Below are 23,547 nucleotides of genomic sequence, written 5' to 3' on the forward strand. Positions count from 1 at the left end.
GCTGCTGCCTTTCAAAAGAGGCTTTGGGGAAACAGCCCTTTACCTAGCCTGGAAGTATGAGATGCAATGATTTATGCCTGAAATGCATATGCCTGATACTGTGGGGATACTGTGTGATGAAGACTTCCTCAGACATGTATTGGGGGGGTTAACCAATGTCTCTAAAAATCATGTGTGTCAAGGATGTTAAACTTGTAGACAGCCATTGATCCCATTTATCCTAGAATCACAGAATATCCTGCCTTGTAGACAGCCATTGATCCCATTTATCCTAGAATCACAGAATATCTTGAGTTGGAAGGGACCCACAAGGATCATCAAATCTGACTCCTGGTCCTACACATGACAGCCCAAAGAGTTACACCATGTGCCTGAGAGTATTTTCCAAATGCTTCTTGAGCTCTGCTGCTGTGTCCACTTCCCTGGGGAGTCTGTTCCAGTACCCAGCCACCCACTGGATGAAGAACCTGTTCCTGATATCCAATCTGCCCCTTCCCTGACAGCTTCAGGCCATTCTCTCAGATCCTGTTGCTGGTGGTCACAGAGAAGAGATCAGTGCCTGCCCCACTGCCTCCCCTCGTGAGGAAGTTGCAGACTGCTGCTGTTTAGGGAGAAACTGATTCTTACCAGTCATTTTACTGTCTGTACTCCCCTGTGAACACTTTAATGAGAGCTATGAACCACAGCTCTTTAACTAAGTGACTGGATGTCATGATTTGCTTTTTATTGTGAGTTACAGTTGCTGAAACACCTGCTGGTGTGTATCACTCCATTGTTTAGAACTTCAGTGAAAATCTAGATCCGAGATTTTGTAATGATGTCATGGGCAGTAAGTTAGTGTTTCAGGCATGAATGAACCCACGCACTTAGCTAGAATTTTAAATAGTGTTAGTTCTGTTAGAGATTTCATTTAGTGGCTTGCTATTAGGGAGGTGTCATGAGCTCTTAAATGAGGGGGTTTTTTTCCTGTTCTGTTCATCTTTAATTTCTTTTTTCTGTGATGTTGGAAAAAGTACGTTTGCCGCTGAAGAACATTTTTCAAGATCTAGGAAATGGTATACGTCTCCACAAAAGGTGCTGGCTGTGCTGCAGAATCCTGTAGGCCAGTAGAGGTGTTCCTGCTACAGCTCCATTTCCTCAGAATGAGCAACAGCAAGGCTGAGCACACATTCCCAAGAGGCACACGTGCAAACAATACATCTATACCTATTACCCATGAGCAGACACACAGACTGACACAGAAAGAAAATGCAGCATTCAGGCAGAAACAAGGTGTATCAATGGCCTCATCCTCTTCCCCTCTCTGGGGAAGGATGAAAGCCCATTAGTATAAAATATATAAGTATATGGACATATAAGCCAATATGGATCACTCTGTAGCAGCTGGTCCTAGACTCCCAGTCTGCCCAGTAGCTGGCCTGGGATCCTCTTGTCTCCCAGTTGCCTCACACACAGACACACAGATGTAGATGGCTTTCTCCAGGAGCTAGTTTGGAGCTCCTGGTCCTCTGCTGGCCAACTCGCAGAGCCCTCTTGTCCCCCCTGGTTATCTGGATCACACCTATGGCCACACTAGCACTGGCTTCCTGAGCATCTCCTTCTTGCTGGATGGTCTGGCTTGGTGTTCGGTCGTGATCACACACTGACACACACCCACACAAATGCTCACTCTCTGTCTCTCCAGGCATTGCCATCTTGATGCATCAGCCCTGATGTCCCATGGTCTTTCCCCAGTTACTGCACTTGGATTTCTGTTTGCTCACAGCTCCATGGAGGAGAGAGCTCCTCACCCATGAGAAGAGTTGGCAATGGAGTATAATGACAAGGTGGGACAGACTGTGCTGATCAGGTGCAGGGTGTGGACAGACCAGTGTATGAACTAAATGCTGATTTATAGATGCCTTTTATCTCATTTTCCCTCTGATCTCACGCACTTTTTCCTTCCAAACCGCCATGGCTGGATACCTGGAGCTTGGACTGTAAGATAAGTCACCACAGTGGGAACTTGAGATAAGATAAAGGGGATGCTATTGTCCAGGTGTTATCTCAGACCAAGGGATGTGTTAGAAAAGCTTGGGGAGAAGAATCTATCACTGGTAATGGGCACAAATAATGTTGGATTTACAAGCCTCAAGGACAGCCAACTCAGCAACTGTGCTGAAATCAGCTCAGATTCCCTAAAAGATAATTCTGGCAGGGGCACATTGCAACCACCAATTCACAGCCCACCAGCTCAAAAGAAGAGAAAGAATAAGCACCTCTAAGGCACTTATTAGCCTTAGAGGCGAGGAAATAATTTAGCCAACAGAATAAGAGAACTGTGTAGTCAATGAGCATTAATTCCTTTGTTTGCTAGGATGTATAAATAGAAAAATGTTTTGAATGACCTTGGGACCCCCACCACTGAGAAGCCCAGGGTGAAGAAGGACCAACAGAATATCACTGGATCCACAGGTGGTGACTATTTCTACTTGATTTCTCCACTGCTCCCTCTCTCTTTTCTATTTCCTTCTACCTCACATACATTGTTAAATAAAATCCGTGTTATCGGCTTTGGCTTATAGTCTCGTTTTCTGGGGAGGGTTTGGGAGGGGAGATCCTTTCTCTGAGTAGGATTTTAAAGTTCCCACACTTGCTGTCTCCCTGCTCCTTCATGGAGGTGAATATTTCCTAATATAGGCTACAAGACACTTCTTTTTGATATTTGGTTAAGATGAGACTCTGAGATCATATAGGAGATGTATACTAGTGGGAATATCAATTTGAAGTACTTTGCAGAGAAAAAAAAGGATTTTATTTACATCCTATATATATTTAAGGAAAATTTTCCATATTACCAAAGTAATGTTTTGTTTTCCTGTTGCACTTGTTTTTGATCCCATCACAGAATTTGTAAATGACTCTAAATAGTCTTGGGTGTCCAGTATGGGAGGTCAATAGCTGGGGCAATAGCTAAATTGGATGCCCAAAGACTTGGGATTTCTCCATGTTATGTTTCCTATACTTGCTGTCTCAATATCCAACGAGGAAAGAGTTCTCAAAATGTTTTGATAGTGGGGTAGGTACTGCTAGAAAGTTTGCAAATGGCAGAAATACTAGTGAAACAATTATTGTATTGTACCTTTGTTCATCTCACTGCTGATTAAATGCTCTCCCTGCAGGAAATACAGCCTCTTGTTTTCTGAACAGTACTGTTACATGTAAGCCTTTTTTATTTTTAGCATCTTTAAATTAGATTTAGCTGCTGGAAGCAGGGAGAAGAGCTGGTGCCTTGTAGTCAGACAGCTTCCACGGAAACATTGCAATGAGGAAAATATCCTGGACTGAAAGGCTGGCTGAATAGGAAATTGTGTAACCTCTCATGGTAAGGCATGAGTTTAGCCAGACAATGCAAATGGCATTATGGTGGTAACAAAAACAGCAGTGAAGCTGGAATGGTGATGGCAGGGAGAGCTCTGATTGTCTTATTCTCTGCTCATGGTCTTGCTGTCATTGGCGATTGCTGGGAGATCACTGTGGACTGCTGCCTTTTAAAATGGTTTATTAGTTAGGATATTCTATGCTGTAATTGACATTCCTTTCCATTACAAATAGTCTGGATCCTAGGAAATACAGTCCTTCCTTCTGTTCTGCCAGTTCTCTTGGGATGGGGAAAAAAGCCTCTAGTTGTTTGGGAAACAGAGACTATTTTTATTCTGCTTTTTTCTACCACCTTTGACTTATTTTCTTGTCTGTCAAAGCAATTCCATACAAAGACTCATGAATTTCTTCCAGAAGACTGATAAAATACAAAGTGATCTTGCTTCTTGTGTAACCTCTTATATCTTTGCCCACAAACCTTGTGTCACTTGGCATGTTTCCAGACCCCAGCACACCTTACTTTTGTTGTACCTATATTTTGTGTGGCACAACTAGATAATTTCTTTGATACCATAGAACAAACAAAAAAGTCAGTCATAAAAGGGGCTAAAATACATTTTCTTCTGCTATTGCCTGAAGTAATTCGAACAAGTGGAAACCACTAAGGTAGGGTGGTTTTTTTTTTTTTCAGTTTAATAGCTGTAATTTTTTGGGAGTATCAAGAAGAGAAAGAATTGTCTGATTTGCCTTTTCCATTGTGGTATCAGGCTGTTTATTTCACATTTCTTTTTCAGAGGAGCATTAGCTACAACCCCTTTGGATTGTATCAGTCTGAATTAGGGATTTCTCTGCCCCTGAGCAGGTAATCACATATATTGTGCTCTGGCCAATAACATTGTTTCTTTTTGGAATTTGGCCGGCACATTGAGCTTAACATGCTAGTTTTTAAAGGTTTTATTAATTTAGCTTGTCTTTTGCTTCAGTGACTAAGATTGCTGTCCCCCTGCTGCACTGTAGGGTGGTGCCTGTGTAAGGTGCTTAGCAGTAAATTAAGATGTAGTTGCTTGGCAAATGCTCGGAGTAGCCTCACCAAACTCCCACTTACCCAGAGCCCATAGCCACCAAAGGAAGCAGGCCAGGGCCAAACTCGCCTGTCTTGCTTGGCCTTCCCCCTGCTCCTCTCTTTCCTGGGCAAAACAGCTGTGCCACCTGCCCTGTGTGATTGCCCTTTGTTACACGTTCTCCCAGCACAGAGAGATAAGCATTCACCCTATTAGTTTGGCGCGCACAGATACCCTGTGATGCCTGCACACAGCATCCATCCTTTTTTTTTGTTGTTGTTGACATGTTGTGTCTCCATCTTGCCTAAGTAAGTCTGGGAGAGGACCTGTATGTGTACAGTAACACTGTGTATATGACTGCTAATCATCAGGGAATTACAGGGGGATGTTGCCACATACAACATACTGTTCTCTGACATGTCCATGGCTTTTTTTGAGCCCATATTTTAAAAGATAGAGACTTATTTTGCCTAGTCCACACAAACATTGATGCATTAATGGAAAATGAGGACATTGAAAGGAACATCATGTACAGGTCAGCAGAATTATTATTATACTTACAGAAAAAGCTGCAGAACTCAATAGTCTATTACAGAATGTTCTTTTACTCCACTTATAAAAATTGTTATCTGTTATCCTTATTTTCATCCACTGCAGTCCTCTAGTGTTCGTGTAAGATTTGGTTAAGTATTCTATTAAGTATTCAGTATTCTATGTCTGCACTTTAATTTGAAAAAAAGAATAAATTGCCACCACACTAAAATTTCTCTGACTGTAACAAGCCTTTGTAATAGGACAACAAAGACATCCTTTTTTAAAATTTGTTTTTAAAAACACAGTCAGTAGAAGAAAAGGGATTCTAAAGTCCAGAGAGCAAAGGAAAGAGTAAAAGAAGCCAGAGTATGTGAAGGTAGCAGAAGGAGCAATGGTTGTGATGTGCATAGAGATTCATACAGCTGAAATTGTTCAAAATGATGAGTGAGTTTTGGCTGTCTGTCCTGAGAACCCATACAGATGGATGGTCACCATCTGCTGAGTATTAGGCTTGGGACACCCACCCAAAGAATCCTCCTCTGGGACATAAGTGACTTCCAAAGGTAACATGGCTTCTTAGGGAATACTGTGATCTCATCTCAATACTCCTCCTATTTGTGGTCTCTCATTGTAGACAATGGACAGGTTGTACCTTTGGAAGCTCTAGAAAGAAAATATTCATATACTTCTGATTTTAGTAAACCTACCCTCCCTACATGCACATACCCCCTCTCCCTCCTACACATTTCTATCATGTTTCAGTCAACTTATTTTATAATAAATTTTTGTTTGAAAAATGATTCACTACACTGGAAGAGTCTTAATTAGAAAATCCCTGCTGGTTGTTGAGTGCTTTTAGTTATTCTGATTAATCAGACACTACCACTATATGGAATAATTCTGCCTTGATATGGAAAATCTTTTAAACAATTTGCTGCTGCTTAGGGGTTCCCTAAGATTGATTATAAACTGAGATCATCACAGAAGCATGCAATAAAAAAAATTCTGTGCTTTTTTAAACTCTGTTGCAAAACCTGTAAAGAACTGGAATAAAGACTGAAATCTGACTGTAGATATGAAGGTGAGTTGCACAAAATTACCTTGGTCTATAGAAAAGAAGCAGGCAGACCAAAGAGTTTTTTACATCTCCTTACAGCTCCTTTTTCCTGTAGCCTTTTTACTGTTTTGGTGCTAAACCTCCTGAATGCAGTCATAGATTTTTTTTTTTAGATTTGTTGTTTTTGGCATGGTAACTGCTGCGACAGCAGCATGAAATAGGAGTCTCAGACTAGTAGTATGTTAGCTAGTTCTTAGGGAGTATGCTTTGGTTTTCCTCGCACAAAGGAAAGTAGGTGCCAGGAAGCTCAGTGCCATGTCTGGAGCAGTGACTGCTCCAGAACTGCTCTGTCCCATCTGTGTAGACTAGAGGTAGAGAGGAAATATGCTCAAGTGCTTTAAAGCATTTGAAAGAAAGTGGATTTAGAGAAAAAAAATTACCCGCTAATATCCTTGGTAGCCAACAAATACAGCATGAAAATGGTCTTTGAGAATCTTCATGTTTTTAAATGTCATAAAGAATGCTTAGAAATAAAAAAGTCATTGTAAAATTACCCTATATGTGTGGACAAAGAGGCAGAGCTGCACATTTCTTTTTCAATACTTGTCCTGTTTCTCAGTAATGTAGAATTGGTAAAAAAATCAGTTAACATAAGTTAGAATAGAGGAGGGAAATAATTTCAGTGCCAGTTGCATTGGATGACAGTTTTTATATTTTTTCAGAGCAGTGGAAATCTGGTAATTGTACTATCAATGTACATCATTCATCTAAATGTGATATTTGAAGAAATGTAATTTAACCAGACAATGCCTTCTGATTCCTCTGTCAGGCTGTGGAGAGGAACACTGGGATCTGTCAGTGCTGATCACACTGGGGGCACGACAGGTGATGTAAGGAGTGAGTTGGTGACACAAGAAGCATCTGCTAAAAGCTTGGCTTACGTCCTTTGTTGCAGAGAGAATTAGAAATGGTGATCAGGATAATACAGAGCAGTTTCTCACTTTGTGTCTCTGGGAGGCTGACACTCTCTTAATATTCCCAGCAGAGCTTGGACTTGCCATGTGTGAGACGCATACAGGAGGGAAGTCTCTTCCTCTCTCCCTTCCCCCCCCGGCTTTTGTATTCCAAAAAAAAACACCTGCCTGCTTCTTCTATGGGTTGCATTACTTTGATTTATTAACCTCATGGAAGAGTAGAGGAAAACTGCCCATTTTCTCTTCATTCTGTTGTCCATAGCAGGGAGAGTCAGAGATGACCTGCAAGTCCTGCTTTCCTCTCAGGACTTGTCACAGGCTTAGCATGTTTGAGGGGACAGCAAGGTGTAGCTTTATGATCATGTTCCTCTAAGTAAGTATTGAGACAGCCAAATTCATTGGCAGTGCTGGCTTCGAGGATCAAAAGTGGCTTCAGGTCTCGGTTTTGCATTGTGTTATGGTTTTATCTTTTCTAAGATAAACATAAATTTATAATATTCTGGTATTTCCTACAGATACACTATCATCTCAGCAAAGGGAAGCTAGTTATGAAATATTTCACTACTACTTCATAAATCAGGCAGCCTGGGATCAGTGGGATGGCAAAAACAGAATATATAAAAATGCTTCCCAATTAAATCTCCTCATTTCCAAAAAATGAAAATAGTCCATTGGTTCATTCCCCAATTCTCTTACTGTATGGCAATATAAAATTTACTTTTAATTTCCGTTTTCTTTTCAGAATATCATTATCAAGTCACATTAGCCTTGAGAGAGTAGTGGCTTGTACTGATGCCTATAAGGGAGCTTTCTGTAGCCAGGCAGGTGCATCTATGGTCTGTGTGTTTCAAAACATTGCAAAAAATAAAGCTAAATGACTGCCATCATATTGTAATGCCCTCTGTAGTAGAAATCACTAGCCATGTGTTTCATCTGGAAGAGCTACTTTTCTTAAAACAAACCAAAACAAACAAAAAACCAAACCAAACCCACAAACAAAAAAATCTAAGCCCTCAGACATGCTGAGAATCAAATGTGAAATAATGGATACATTGTTTAGTCTAACCACTCTGTACTGTCAGATTAAGACTATTATAAATAGGCTATTAATCAGGAATTTAAAGCCAGTAATGTATATACAACTCAAACATTAATAGTTCAATACTTTTTTTTGATTGATGCATACAATAGATGCTTTCTGAAAAATTTATATAGCCATTGTAGTTGTCAGTTCCATCCTTATTAGCATGTTTTGCCAATAAAGCTTGAAGCAGTAAATAAACTTTCCTGTCCTTAAAATACCAGTAGTTTTTGATTGATTGCTGTTGGACCAGTGAGGCATGAACAAAGAAATTAATAATCTGCACTAGAAACAATTTGACAGGCATCAGGGAAGTCATGTAAATCCTGCTGGAGATGCAGGCCGGGATGCCTTGCTCTCCTCAGGGTGCAGTTCCACTGTGCTCTCTTGAGCAGCTCAGAGGAGCCATGGTTGAACACGTCAGGGTTTAACAATGCCTGTGAGTTCTGATGCAGTGATTTTTTTTGACAGCATTACAGTGCTAATTTCTGCAGTTAATTTTTAATTGAGTAGGCTCCAGAGGCAACTGTAGCCTCTCACTAAAACGCTGCGGGCACTTTGTTTTTTCTTTCTTTACTTTCAGTCTAGATCACATACTGTGTAAATTTTAAGTTTGTTACTTGACTGCTGAAGGCTTTCTTTACTGTGCTCTTAGAAGAGAGGTTGCTTCTGAATGCACTTCTCATACATTAAAGCTTTTAAAGCAGCTTTACAATTTGTGTCACTCTTACAGTATTAGCACAGAGAGCCAAGTGGATCATGGATATGGAGCATTTACAGGCTTCTGTGTACAGAGCAGGGCAGGGCAAAGGGTTGTCATATGGTTTCCTGTGCAGAATATTTTCTAGGAAAGCACTGGAGTGTTGCAATCTGATGGTAATAAATACCTTTAAAAAAAAAAAAGGGATTGCTTCAACAGAATCCGAAAGAAATCCATATGCTAGTTTGCTAAAATGAAAGCATCTTATAAGATATTATTCTCTTATCATATAGAAGCAGCTATTTTTCCTGCTGTATTTATATAATTTTTAAAATATGAGAGATTATTACGGTTATGCAATCTTAAATTATTATCACAGTGAAGCCTTCTGTTTGCTTGTATTAAACTCACCCTTGAAGTTTACACAGTGATTCTCATGTGGTGTTCCCCAGTACACTCTAGAAGCAAGTTGTTTTGAACAGTTACTGAAAATGGGTTGTCTCCCACTGGAAAATCAGAAAAAGTCGAGGTAACCTCTGACAGTGGATTGTGCTGTTCTTTGAGTGTCTCCTCATTAAGCATTACTGATGCTTGTATTGGTACTTCAATAATGGTTTATTACAATGTCTCCTAGGTAAAGAGAATTTCTGGAATACCTTTTTCTTGATAAGTTTTTTGAATAAAACGTCCTAGATTGAATTAACATGAGAAAAACAAGTCATATTCATTTACTTGTATTTAAGATTCATTCATAGTATTTTCTTAGTGTAAGCGTGGTGATGGTTTGATTTTGGAACTTCAGTGATAACAAGCCTGAGAGTTTGTTAACAAAAGCTGAGAGTAATTTAGTTATATGACATTGTTCACCATATGCACTACTGTTTGGTGGGGTTTTTTAAACTATTCCACTTCCTTATTTTTCAATTCATTTATCATATATTTTTTATGTGATTTGCTCATTTCCAGTGCTGGTTTTATTCCTAGTGACTTATTCTAATAAAACAACCCAAACACATTCCAAATCCAAATAATACAACTGTGCTGTTTTATTATGAAGTGATTTTACATTTGTATTTGTGAATGTATTTATTAAGTTGTTTTTGTGGGCATTGCTGATACAAATGAGTGTAATGGTGAAATAAAAGTGATCTAAAGATTCAAGTAACCTTCATCACAAATGAATCAAGAGGGTATGTTTTGAAAATATGTTTTATCAATGCATATAAATGTCTTAAGGGCAAATGTCAAGAGAATGGGGACAGACTCTTTTTAGTGGTGCCCAGTGACAGGAGAAGGGGCACAACTTGAAACACAGGAAATTCTATCTGAATATGTGGCAAAACTCCTTTACTTCAAGGATGACAGAACACTGGAACAATCTGCCATGATAGAGTGTGGAGTCTCCTTCTCTGGAGATGTTCAAAACCTGTCTGGATGTGATCCTCTGCAACCTGCTCTGGGTGAACCTGCCTTACCAGGGGGTTGGACTGGATGATCTCCAGAGGTCTCTTCCAACTCCAACCATTCTGTGAAACAACTGAAATGTTGTCCATATCAAAAGTAATGTGTGGTTAAGAAAAACTAAATCTTTGATTGCTTCTGAAAGGCTTCATCTGAAAATTATCAAAACCACTTTGACAAGGAAGAATTTAGTCTTTAATGTGCAACAGCTTAAATTGACCAAGACCAAGAAAAAATGCAGAACTGGTTTGTACTGCCTCTATCAGATGTAATATTGTTACTGTGGTCTAAGAATTGCTGTCAGAGGTGTCTTTGTTTTATCCATACATGACATTCTTTTAACATTCTTTTAATAAAGCATTCTTGCTTTATTGCTTCTGCTGATACTTTCACACTTATTTGTTCTGTTTGCATTTCATTCAGACTGATCTTGGTATTTCTGTTGCAGGTCTCCACAGACAAATCCCTAAATGGCTCAGGAAAGGATCCACTACTCTTTCTTTTATTAAGGTCACAAGTTGAAGTATGCCAAAACCCCTGTAGTTAAATAAACAAGAGCATTTTCTTTGTCTCTGATATCTTGGAAGATCTTTTGTATTTGTCATAGTGATTTTTGAGGGACTATTGAAATATGGGATCCTTATCTTGCTCTTCATATTCCATACCCTGAAGGTACAAAGTATGTCCATGTTTGCTTTTAAGGTAACAAGACTAATTATATACTTATTGCTGAAAATATTGCATCCAGGCAACTTGAAGGCTTTTCGTGTGTTAAGGACACATTTTAGTCCCTTAATGGAAAAGCTGAAATCACTACAGCTATTTGGAATATGGTTTTGTTGCTACTTTGTCTACTGAAGTCAAGAAAAATTGCTGAATTGTTTTTACTTTTGCTTGTTTCTATGTGGCATAGAGAGATACTAAACATTTTCACCTGCTGACAGTGGGTGACTCAGTACAAGAGAGGAGCAATTACATAAATGTGTCATCCAAACATTCCCAACCAATTTGACATGGTGGTTTTTGTAGGAAAGCAAAAGGGAATAAGTATGTGAGAAATTTAAAAATACAAAATATGAAATACAAGTAATGCATGCCTTGGTTTGTAGCAGTAAATGGGTTGTATGTTTAATAAGCAGAGGTCAATCATACAGCAACTAATATCTTGGTTATTTGTGGATTTACTGCCTGTGTCACAACAAGAAATGTTGTTTTTGAGATGGCTGCAGAGAACAGATGCAAGAACCATGGAAAGCTTTGCTAATGAGCATGTATTTGTATGTGTGTGTTGGAAAACACAGCAAACTGTAAGTGGTTTGATGCACCCACTTGCTGATTTGCCCTAGTCAAGCACTGCCTGTGTGCTGTGTGTCCTCTTTGGTGGAAGAGGTAGGACATGCACGCATGGAGGCTGCTGTCCTTTACAGGGTTAGCTGTATGCTGCATGTGTCTTAGGTTCATTAAATTTTTACATGCATATGCCTAATTAATACATGACTTACCTTATCAGGTCATACAGGCATACATACATACATACACATACACATACACATACACATACACATACACATACACACACACACACACACACACACACACACACACACACACACACACACACACGCACATATATATATATGTGGAGACTGTTGCCGGGCTTGCAAGGGTTTCAGGGTGAAGAGAGAGGCGAGAATCTTGACTTCATGTTCAGAAGGCTGGATTTATTATTTTATGCTATATATTACATTATTACTAAGCTAATAGGAATAGAGAGAAAAGTCTCAGAAGCTTGCTAAGCCAAGAATAGCAAGGGAATGAATAAACAAAGGAGCTCTCTCTGATTCTGTCCCAGAGAGAGCTCAGCCTTTGATTGGCCTTTAATTGTAAACATGGAACATGGGCCAATCACAGATGCACCTGTTGCATTCCACAGCAGCAGATAAACATTGTTTACATTCTTTTTCTGGGGCCTCAGCTTCCCAGAAGGAAAAATCCTAAAGAAAGGATTTTTCACAAAAGATGTCTGTGACAGAAGACAATGAAATATTTTTTTAGTTTCAGAAAATAAAACTAGAAACTAAATTTAAGTCATATTGTTCCAGCTTTTTATAATTTTTCATACTGAAATCAGTTTGATTTTAATATGCTAAGAGGCCCAAAAATTCCATTTGCCAGCAAAGAGATTCTGTTCAGCTGCATCTATCAGCAAAACACAAAATTATATACTGCATGCAGATGATTGGTGAGGGAGTTTGTGTTATCAGTGCATGATAAGTCATGCACTGCTGCACTAGTGCAATGTAACACACAGCAAAGTACTGGCAATGTTATGGCAGCTTTCAGGGTACATTATCTTCTGCTGTGTCCAGCAATTTATGAAGTTCAAATATGCATGTCTACTTGTATTTCTAACACTAGGGAAGAAAAGCAGATTTAAAGCATAAAATGTTCTCTTTGCCAGTATTGCAGTCATCTGGATTATTGGAAGGTTAAAGAAAAGTTAAAAGCTCTTTCTACGCATCAGGGGTGTATTTTGTATTTGGGGTGACTTTTAGGCAGTTTTACAGCTTATGTTACTATCAGAACTATTTTGCTGCTACACGGTGTCCAGACCTAGAATTTAAAAAAAAATCATATTCCTAAGGTAAAGAAAAATTTCAATGTTTCTCCAGTTTTTGTATCTTAATCTGGCTCCATTTACTACAGTCAATCCTGGCCACTTGCATGTTGGTCTGGAGTCTAAGTCATCAGTCCTAATGAGCTGTATTCCTGTCTTTTTTAAATTGAATGGAAGTGTTAAGTACTAATACTAATTTTTTTCAGTGTTTTCTGTGAAGGCATTTGAAGATTGAAAAGTTGAGGCCCATTTCAGTAAGCCCAGTGTTATTCTGGTTTAGCAGTGCTGTCTTACACAGAAGGGACCTGTGAACTGTATCTTGCTGGGAGGGTTTTGAGCTAAGAAAAGGGAACTCAGTTATAAAAAGTAAAAGAAAGCAGATTAGGAGGGGACAATACACAAGTCCAATAGTTGAGTTCTGTGGGAGACTGTAAAAAAATAAGGGAGAAGAAATCTGGGGAGAGTCTCTGTCAACAACTGATTCTGTAAGGGAAATGCTTGATCAAGAAAACATAAAATTATACTTCAGGCCTCTATATATTTTAAGAAAAAACCAAACCAAATCAAACCAAACCCCACTTGCATTCTGTCAGGCCAGAAATGCCACTATCATCTTAACAGTGAAGCACCTTGACTGCCCAGAGTTATTCCATGGGAGCACTTCTCTTTGATAGATGGGATAAATCTGATTTGGTTCCATAAATTCATATTTCTTCAGAGAAATGCCACACTTTGATAACTAAACAGAATATTTTTCCATGTGTTTTTTTAATAATATATTGATTTAGGATCATAGTGATTTTTTTAATAACTCCTGTTTTCTCAGATGTGTGTCAGAGTCCCCAGATCTACTTTCTTATTCCGAGTGAGTATTACTTCAGTACATTTACAGGGCTGGGAGGAGTGAAGAGAACCATTCATTACAGTCAGCTGGCAGGGAGGAAAAAAAGCTTGTTTCTAAATATAATGTAAATTAATCCCACTGCACAGGATGTATTAGGCATATGTAATTCCTGTCTGAAGACATCTGTGTTTGAAAAATGAAGAGCAAATATGCCCAGCTGGTGACCTGGTGAATGGTTGCATGGCAAAACTATATAAAAAAAAAAATTTTGTTTCTATTAAACTGGCACTTGGAGAAAGAGAAGCACTAGCAAACTAATGCAGGATTGATGTCAGATCTTTCTTGGTTTTGTAGAGCAAAAAGAGTCACAGGACTGTAGGGTAGGTCCAGAAATAATTTCTGCTCTATAAAGTAGCTGTTGGTGTGATATCTTTCAGCTACAAACTCCTTAATTTCAGCTGTAATGGGGGATGAAAATTGGTGCTAATGTAACACTCTTTTAATCAAGAATGCAAGATAGCCTCAATTTTCTAAAAAAAAAAGATAAAGTTTGTCTTCCAGCTGCTAGTAATTACCACAGGTTTTTAAAATTTTGCTCTCTGTTAAGTGTCATTCATTTTAAATTTCATATATATCTCATTTTTTTCCTCAATAAGCAAGCCAAGGAAAAACAGCTACCCAGTAATTTAGTAAAATTAAAATTGTCCAGTTGGTTGTATAGGCTGCATAGATCTCACATATCCACTATACTGCAATATAGCACAGCAACTAATTTCTTTTATAAGTTTTGTCTGAAAATCTTAAATGAACAAATAGAAAAGGAGTGGATGCAGAAGAAATAATTTTGCATAAGCATGATACTGTTGGATGGTATTGGCATTGCATTCTGGTGTGGCAGCATTTTTCGTAAGGGTGGATATGAGGGTGAAGGCAGGAGAGAATAAGGTTCTGAAGAGCACAGGTGGTCATCAGGTTGAGTGTGGAAGGTGGGAAGATGCTCCTGTCAGCTGTAGATGGTGGAGCAGCTTACAGCCCAGGCCAAATGCTGGAGTTGCTCTAAACCATAGTTTTTTTCGCAGCCTCCCAAGTGCAAAGCTGTCAGCCTCCTCCTGGATCTGCCCTTGGCATGTAACACAGAAATGCCAGGGGTCCCGCAGGTTCTTCCTAAAAGAACCTTGTTAGGGACTAGGGCTGGCTTTCTAATGAAGCATCTGTGATGTGAGAAGTCACATCTTTGTGACTTTACATCCTTAATGGCACCAACACACCTGCCTGTGAATTGCAGGTGCTTGTGAGAAGCCAGACAAAAAGGTGCATTTGAAGAGCCATGTCTGCACTTACATAAGGGGGTTACCAACAAAAGTGACCGCAGGCTCTCTGCAAACAAAGAGCTACAAAGAGGCAGTTAGCAGTGTTATTTAAAAACAAATCCTAAAACTTGCTTGTTTCCTGTGTTAAGGCTGCTATTTCCAGTTAGATTCAGTGGTCAGGGTTGCTCAAGTAAATCACCCTGCTGCTTGACACAATCGTCTCATAACAATACAGATTCAATCCAGCCCTTTTTTGATTACTTTATAAAACAAAGGGACAATGACTATTCCTCTTGTGCCAAGGATGCTGAAAAACAGACAGATTGTCCATTCAGGAAGATTATTGGCTTCACTTGCATTCCAGGCCTTGTGGTGTTTCACTGGCAACATCAGATTGGCTCTCTGAGGCATGATGCCTTGTGTAAACTGGCCAGGGGTTTCTCTAGATGTGATCCTTTGTTGGCAAAGGAAATTCAGGATCCCAGACTTCTGCTAATGACTTCACATATGTTGATGATGTGGGCATCCAATATTTTTATCTCTTCTGTATCTGTTCCTTGTATTTCCTTTCTCTGTACAATTGGTCAAAAAATTGCTCCCTATGTCATGGGGAAATCTTGTGGACATCATGTAAAATCCTTGGTTTAAAAACTTTGGTTACATTTTTGTACTAAGGCTGGTCCCTTAGGCACTGTAATTTAAAAAGTTGCTAACTTTGAAAAGACTTTATATTCCTGTTATTCTTAGGACAGTACATCTGGACACTCTTTTTTCAGTTTTTCAATTTCCTAGCTTAGGTTTGAAAGCTACACTTTGCTGCCATATTTTCCTGACATGGGAACAATCCATGGTTCTGAAGCTGCAGATGCAATATTCTCTAAACTTTTTTTCTTCCAAGGTCTTGAAGAGTTTCAGATTCTTTGAGGAGATTGGTTTTAAAATAGAGGCCAGGAATTCAGGCAAGTCAAGTGTACTTTAACAAAATAAGTAGTTTTGGAGGTTTGGTTGTTTTCTTGATGGGCTGAAATGGTCTTGATGGCTGTTGAAGGACCATAGTTTATCAAAAGGGAGAAAATGATTGTTCTGTCTAGAAATTCTTTCCATTTAGTGGGATAGCAAATACAAAAAAAAGAAAGTGGCAAGGGGTATGAAGAACTGGAATATTACCAGTGCAATGCTTTTTTACCTTCTTTCAAATAAGCATATCTGAAAGAAATACAAGTGGGAATACAAGACCATTAGCAGGATGCAGTTACTTTAGAATCTCCCTACAGACAATAAACATCAAATACTAAGGACAACAGTAAGAAAAAATTCACAATGGAAATACATTAGTGGTAAATTTACATAGTTATTTTGACATTAAAAATCATATCATATAAGTTATGTTTGCTGTAAGTACAATTTAAAATTTCCTCATATATGTTTTCTACTTTTGCTCTACCTTCAGAGCAAGTCAGAACAGCAGCTGCCCATGGATTATGTAGGCAGGTTGTGGCCTTGGATAATTCTAAGTGGTGCTGCAACAAAAACCAGTAACATACCTGTTCCTGTATGGAAATCTTTGTTCACGTTCTGAGACTAAGCTGCTATGAACTAGCTCCTTCCATAAAACCTGGTAACTATACATTGCCGGGAACAGAAACCACATAGACAAGTATCAGACTTTAAATGAAAGGGCTTCCAATATATATTAAATCAATGCTGAAACACTCTGCAGGGAACTATCCCATGCTGGGCAAATTCCTGCTTTGTGTAGTTCATTGGACTTGATAAATATCTTACATAATTATACTTCTGAATCAATAGTTAGGATGAAAGTAGGTATGTGTGAATGAGAATTCTAAGAATAGGAGTGAGAAACATCTTAAAATTAGGGAGTTCATCTGTTTTATGAAGAGAAAAAAAGGTTTGTCATACAGCAAACCTTGTTCCAAGGTAGTTCATTTGCAGCAGACACTTCATTTTGGATATAAAACATTTGGTTGCACATATGCACAAACTGAAATTGAAAGAAATATACTAAAATGACAAATTAAATACTTTCCCACCATTTTTAACTGGACTGCAATTGTTATTTTAACACCAAATTTTGAAGTTTGTAGCAAAAATGTTAGAAAAGGTTGGATTTGGTTTCAGGAGGTTTACTTTTTGTTTTAGTTTTATGGTCTTCTTTAATCTGTAAATGTTATTCCATCAGTCTCATGGCTACACTTCCTCAAACTAATATAAAAAGACTTATAAAGACTTATAAAGAATTGTAAGAATTTATCCATGCTTGAGCAGGGTTTGGCCAACATGATCTTCAGAGGTCCCTTCCAGCCCCAACCATTCTGTAATTCTGTGATAAATTTACACTTTTCTTCAAGCTGTGTAAGCCAAAATGTATCCTGATATGTCGGATTTGGGGCTGTTTAGATGGTCTGGAAAAAGCTCAAAGATGGCTTTGGGCCCCCGGGTTCGAAAGGACGAGAGGAAACTTCTGATCTGTTCTCAGTCTCGGTGTTTATTAATTGCTTATCTAAAAGATTTTCTCTTGGCCTGACAGAGTTCTGCTCAGCAGTCAGCTATGGGCACACACTGAGAGCCCCTGGGGCGGCCACCTATCTTTATACCCGGAGTTACGTATACAATATTTATCATTTTTCTCCAATACCCTCTACCCATATTAACCAGTGTTCCCCTAGTAAGGTCCAATCCCGGAGTGCCAACATCACCACAGAAGATGGAGGCCTAGAGGAAGAAGAAGAAGGAGAAAGGCACGCCTCAATTCCTCTATCTTACTTCTCTAGACCCCCCTGTACAGAAATCTTAAACCCTGTATCTCACACTCCAATTAACTTATCTCTTCACCATTCACCCCAGTGAAATCCTCTTATCCTCATACTGATGTCATCTCTCCTGTGAGATCAAAGTCCAGCCACTAGACATTTCTAGCAACATTCCAAAACTCCCGAGCCCCCCAGGGGTAGTCTCATTCACCCTACACCCCAGTTCTGAGAGGCTGAGATCCCACACTGATATATCCATATTCTTTCTGGAAATGAATAGGTAAATATACATATTAATAAGATGAGTGTTTGAAAGCTACCTATCATGAATGCCAAAAATGTTTCCAATTAACAATTTTTTTGGAGTGTGGTTTGTCAGAGAAAGGTCTGTGAAAAATAAAATACTCAAAATACTTTGAAAAACTCAAAATACTCAAAATACTTCCTCAAAATACTTTGAAAAACAATAATAAATAGTATTGGAGAGTTGGGAATTTAGTCACTCTGGTGTTTCAACACAAGAATTTCTCCCATTCATCATGTTCACAGAAACTGTGACTTTTTCAGTTAGTTTTTAATGAATGATTTTAATGGCTAAAGCCTAGTTGCTAACCTTTTTTGTGGCTTCCTGATTTGTTTTTCCATAGAGAAGGCTGCCAGCTCCTTCCCTGTGACAATGCAGGGAGTGTGGGTGGGGTACACAGAGGCTCTCTTCTAGGAAGGATGGCTGGATTCCTGGAACCCTGCTCTGAAGGGAAGTGAGCAAGCAGAGGATGTCAGTTTGTGAGGAGGAGGATTATGCTGGAGAGTGGACTATGTTTTGATTCAGCTGTGTGCTGATTAAAGTTAACAAAAATGTAAGATGGATGTCATACCCAGCTAATGGATTGAGTTCCATGAATTAGTCTATAAAGAACAGTATTTATTTATTTATTTTTTTAGACTGTATGGCAAATGCATTTCTTCAAATAACTGCCTCTGGTTTCTATGGTGATCTTACTTCTGCTTGTTAAAGGTATTTTTATGACTCTTTCACATTATTTGAAGTAGTGCTAAAAGCTAGTACTTCAGGACTATCTGAGTTGTTGATGCCTGCATTTGGCAGTGAAATTCAAGGAGTACAAATTGGAAGAGGAGCAAAAGTAATTTTTGCTGCTCTGAATCAGACTAATGTACTCTGATAACATTTCATGGTCAGAAAATGTTACTGTTTGTAGATTCAGTGAACTTGGACCACAATAAAGGCTAGAAGGACTTTGGGGCAGCATGCTGCGGTGAACCACCCTATTTACTTTCTCAGTGTACTTCTGTGCAATTTAATGTACAATGTAGCTGCTTATCTATGATGTTTCTCAATTAAAAAAAGAAGTAGGGAATGACTGGAAACCATCATCTTTTCAATCTCATACAATAGAGTTGGTATGTAGTACATGGAGATTTATTGAATGTTGATAGTTATGGTAGCTAATAACAGGATAAAATTAACTCTGACTTGGAAAGCTTTAAATATGTTTCTAATGTGAAAAGAGCTGCTTCTCAGGCAGTGATTACCTTTAATATTTCCCATTTCGTTTTTACTTGGACAATTGGTCAAAGGCACAGATGAGCTACTTACAGGGAGCAGCTGAGGACACTTGGTGAACTTGGAGAAGGCAGAGGGGTGACCCCATTTCAGCCTGCACCTTCCTCAAGGGGGGCAGCAGAATGGGAGGTGGTGATCTCCTTTCTCTGGTGACCAGAGATGGGACATGGGGAAATGGAATCAAGCTGGAATCAATCAGATGAGGCATTAGGAAGAGGTTCTTCACTGAGAGGGTGATTGGTCACTGGAACAGGCTCCCCAGAGAAGTGGTCACAGCACCAACCCTGACAGGGTTCAGCGAGTCTCTGCATGATGCTCTTAGTCAGAGGGTTTAGTTGTAGGTAGTCTTGGGGGAGTCAATGAACCTCACTGGGCCCCTTCCAGCTTCAGCTATTCTATTCTAAGCTTGATTTTTCTGTGCTGCTCAGTCAGTCTGTGTACTGAGAAGGTTGTCAAATAATGTCAGGTGTTGTAAGGGTTTTATGTAGACATGGCTCACTCTCTGAGAAGACCAAATATATGCTTTTCCTTTTTAAATTAAAAACACTGCATCTTTCTACATTAGTGGTGGAACCTGGCAATATGGGATATGCTTTGTGACATGTGTTTATCTCACGTTCCTGACAGTATTGACTTATAGAAAATTGCAAGATGCTGCATTTTCCAGCTGTTTGATCACTCCCATTTTTCTTGGATGCTTCTCAGCTAACAGTACAAATCCCATGGGAAGCTTGGATGCAAGATTATGTTGCTCTAGATCAGTTATCCAGCAGAAACCCTTCTAAAACTAACCTATGGTAGAAAATGACCGCTTTGCCCACTCTGAGGATGTGCAATGCTCCAGTACACTCGTAACCTAAGGAGAATAAATTTTTCCCAGGTTCATCAGTGAATGACTAATACATGGAGAGTGGAAAAGAGCCTCTAGACATTGTGGAAAGATTCAGAGCACAAGTGGTATTCAGAGCACAATAGTTTATTGAATTCCCTTGTTGCCTGGAGCAGTGTTATCCTCCTCCCTGGAAAGAAGTTGCTGGGGAAAACTGAGGAACAATGAAATGTGAAATGTTTGTAGTTTTGTTCCAAGCTTCTTATATTTCATGCCATGCAAAGTTTCTGGTGTAATTCTTCCTCTGCTTTGGGATGTGTCAGGGGAAATACTTGATTTGAAAGCATCAGCACAAAGATTTACCAGTCTATACTAAAGCTGATCTGTTCATTACAGCAGGTTATTAATAGATAAATCATAGTTGCAAATGAAAAAATAATGTTTCCCTGAGGGATATTCCCTGACTAATTTTCCAGTGTCCCAAGTGGACACTTCTGTCTGCTTATCCTTTTTTGCCTTTCAGGCTCTGATTTTATTTTATCTGCTTAAAGAGTTCCTCCTCGTCTTTGAACCAATACTTTTTTACACTTCATTTTTCCCATTTAGGATCAGTCAGAACAGAGCTAATTTCATTTCCTTGTATCTCTCTGATGTATAAATGACAATTTGACATAATTTGCAGAAGTAATTCAACAGCTGATAATACGGAGTCTTGCATGAAGCTCCTCTTCAGGACCCTGAAGAGAAGCTTAGTAGTTCTCTTGAGGCTTCTGAAGTATTAATGAAAACATTTCTGAATTCTTTTAGTTTTCCATTCTTAATTTATAATAATTCTAATGAAGGTGAAGCTTTCTTGGGAATTAATGTTATAAAATCAATGCAATTGAAACTAGATGAAAGATCTAAACTCATTTTAAACAAACAAAAATACACAAAAAAGCCTGTTTTCTCCCCTCTTCAGGGCATTGTAAAAATATATTATTACTGTTAGAAGTACTTTCTAATAGCTGGAGAGTTGGAGATATTTTTGAAAGCAAGTAGTTTGATAGACTGAGTATCTCCAAGCAACTTAGAAAGCTTTAAATACAACTGGTTGGATACTGCCTGAGGAATACATTGTCGAGCCCAAAGCACCTGCCAAAACCAGGTGATGATTTCTTTCTTCAAAATACATCAGGTATTTTGTCAATATTTTGTCAGCATCAAAAGGAATTTGCATAAGACACATGACACAACATATAGAAAATTGAATCCCAAATGACATTCAGGTACTGCAGACTGAAATAGGAGGTGTGTGAGGTAAATTTTTAAGTTCATATCCCATGCTTCAGTTGAAACAGTGCTATTTTATCAAGAAGCAGAAGTAGACTTTTTGCTAGTTCTTGGAACTTGCCACTTGGTGTACACATTGGCCATGTGAACAAGAATATGGTCTTGCTGGTATTTTACATGGACAGCCATTGGAATACTCTACTTGGCACATAAAATCTTGGGGGTATTTGTTGATTGGAGGAGAAATCAAGACAAAGAATGGTAAAGTCAACAGAGAGAAGTTTTGGTGAACTGCAGCTGCTTTTTCATATCTCAATCAGCAGCTTAAGATGCTGTTTTCTTTCATTATGTCTATTTGTAGGTAACCTACAAAAACGCTAACAAATCTGCCCCATAAATCAATTACACTTCAACTCAAAAGAACTGGTAAGTGTCAACAATACAGAGTATCCACAATGTGGCTGTTGATATGGTCTGCAGTAAGAACAGTTTAACTTTGCTTGGAGGTGGGAAGCTAAACTCCGCACGCTGTCCGGCTGCAGAGAATAAATGGAGTTGTCTTGTCGAGCAGTGTTTGTATGCTGGTAGCTATGCTTTGATCTAGTGGTACTGCACAGTACAGCTGTGGGAGAAACAAAATAAAGGAGAAAAAGAATGTCTGTGAAGTCAGGGCTGGAAAGCTGGGACCAGGTTACATGATGATGTTTCATGAGTGTGCCCCACTCACTCAGCTGTGCTAGCAGAGATCCTTGCCTCCATAGAGCAGAGGGCTGAAGCACTAGATCTAGACAGGCTAAAGTAGTTGGAGTACTGGAAGGCTGCAGTGAGGTCTCCCTGGAGCCTTTTCTTATCCAGACTTGTTAAGCCTGGATAAGAAAAGGCTCCAGGGAGACCTCACTGCAGCCTTCCAGTACTTCAAGGGGGCTACAAGAGAGCTGGCTGGAAAGGGATATTTTACAAGGGCATGTAGTGATAGGACATGGGGAAACGGCTTTAAGCTGAAAGAGGGCAGGTTTAGATTAGATATTAGCAAGAAATTCTTTACTGTGAGGGTGGTGAGGTACTGGAACAGGTTCCCCACAGACATTGTGGATGTCCCATCCCTGGATATGTTCAACGCCAGGTTAAACAGGACTTTGAGCAACCTGGTCTAATGGAAGTTGTCCCTGCCCATGGCAGGGGGATTGGAACAAGACGAACTTTCAGGTCCCTTTCAACCCAAACTATTCTATGATTCTGTGATCTTTCTAAAAAGAGATTTTTAAAGGAGAGAGAAAATCCTTTGAGTTTTATGGTATCTTGATATGCATTAGAAGGGGCCCATGCTGTAAGAACAGATCACTTAATTTACTCTTGTGCTGTTGCTGTGTAAGATAGAATCATAGGGAAATTTGTGGAGAACTTGTGTATATCCTCTGATATTTCTTTCTGAGATTTGGATGGAATGCATTAATAAGGGAAAAATACTGTCGTGGCTAATCCTGTTTTTTTTTTTCCCTGAACTTCTGCTTCACTGCTATCCACCCACCCTATTTGAAACAAATGTGTAGAGCTTGAATATCTGAATCAGCAGGTTGCATTCTGTCTGTACTTCTGTGAAGTTATGTGCAGCAAGTCTTTTTTTTTCTGTTCTGCTTGTCCTATTTGTTTTGTTGTTATGTACATAGAGAATGTCTTGGGGGAGTGGGGGGGAAGGTAGATTTCTTCTGGATGTGGCTTTACACAGGCCTGTCTGTGCCATTGAAGTGGTCAATGAAAAGAAAAGCAAGCTGCTGTAATCCACTTACAAACAGATTAAAAATACATACTTATATTTATATTTTAATTGTATCTGTATTTACTTAGTGTAAATTTGTAATATGTAAATTTTTAATAGTGTAAAATTTTATCTTTAAAAAAGAATTCTGTACTATTTATTAAAATATGAACACTTTAGCCAGTTTCTGTATTTGAATACTCAGGAATATAGGAATCAACATAAGTATCTAAAAATATGGTTTAGATAGTTTTCTTAGGCATTACACCCCAGCTATCCCCTCCCAGCTTCTGGTAATGAATGGATTAGGGGATCTGAAATCCCCTAATCCATTCATT

At 38.9% G+C, this 23,547-nt stretch overlaps 1 protein-coding gene across 2 annotated transcripts in view; it reads left to right on the forward strand.

The window, feature by feature from the left end:
• The window catches only part of GPR176 (G protein-coupled receptor 176), a 33,463-nt gene that overhangs the window by 6,108 nt on the left and 3,808 nt on the right, over window positions 1-23,547 (forward strand). The window lies entirely within an intron of this gene.

The sequence above is a fragment of the Melozone crissalis genome, unplaced genomic scaffold (genome assembly GCF_028551555.1).
Source record: "Melozone crissalis strain CALT ecotype California unplaced genomic scaffold, PUWL_Pcris_2 ptg000018l_1, whole genome shotgun sequence".
NCBI lineage: Eukaryota > Metazoa > Chordata > Aves > Passeriformes > Passerellidae > Melozone > Melozone crissalis.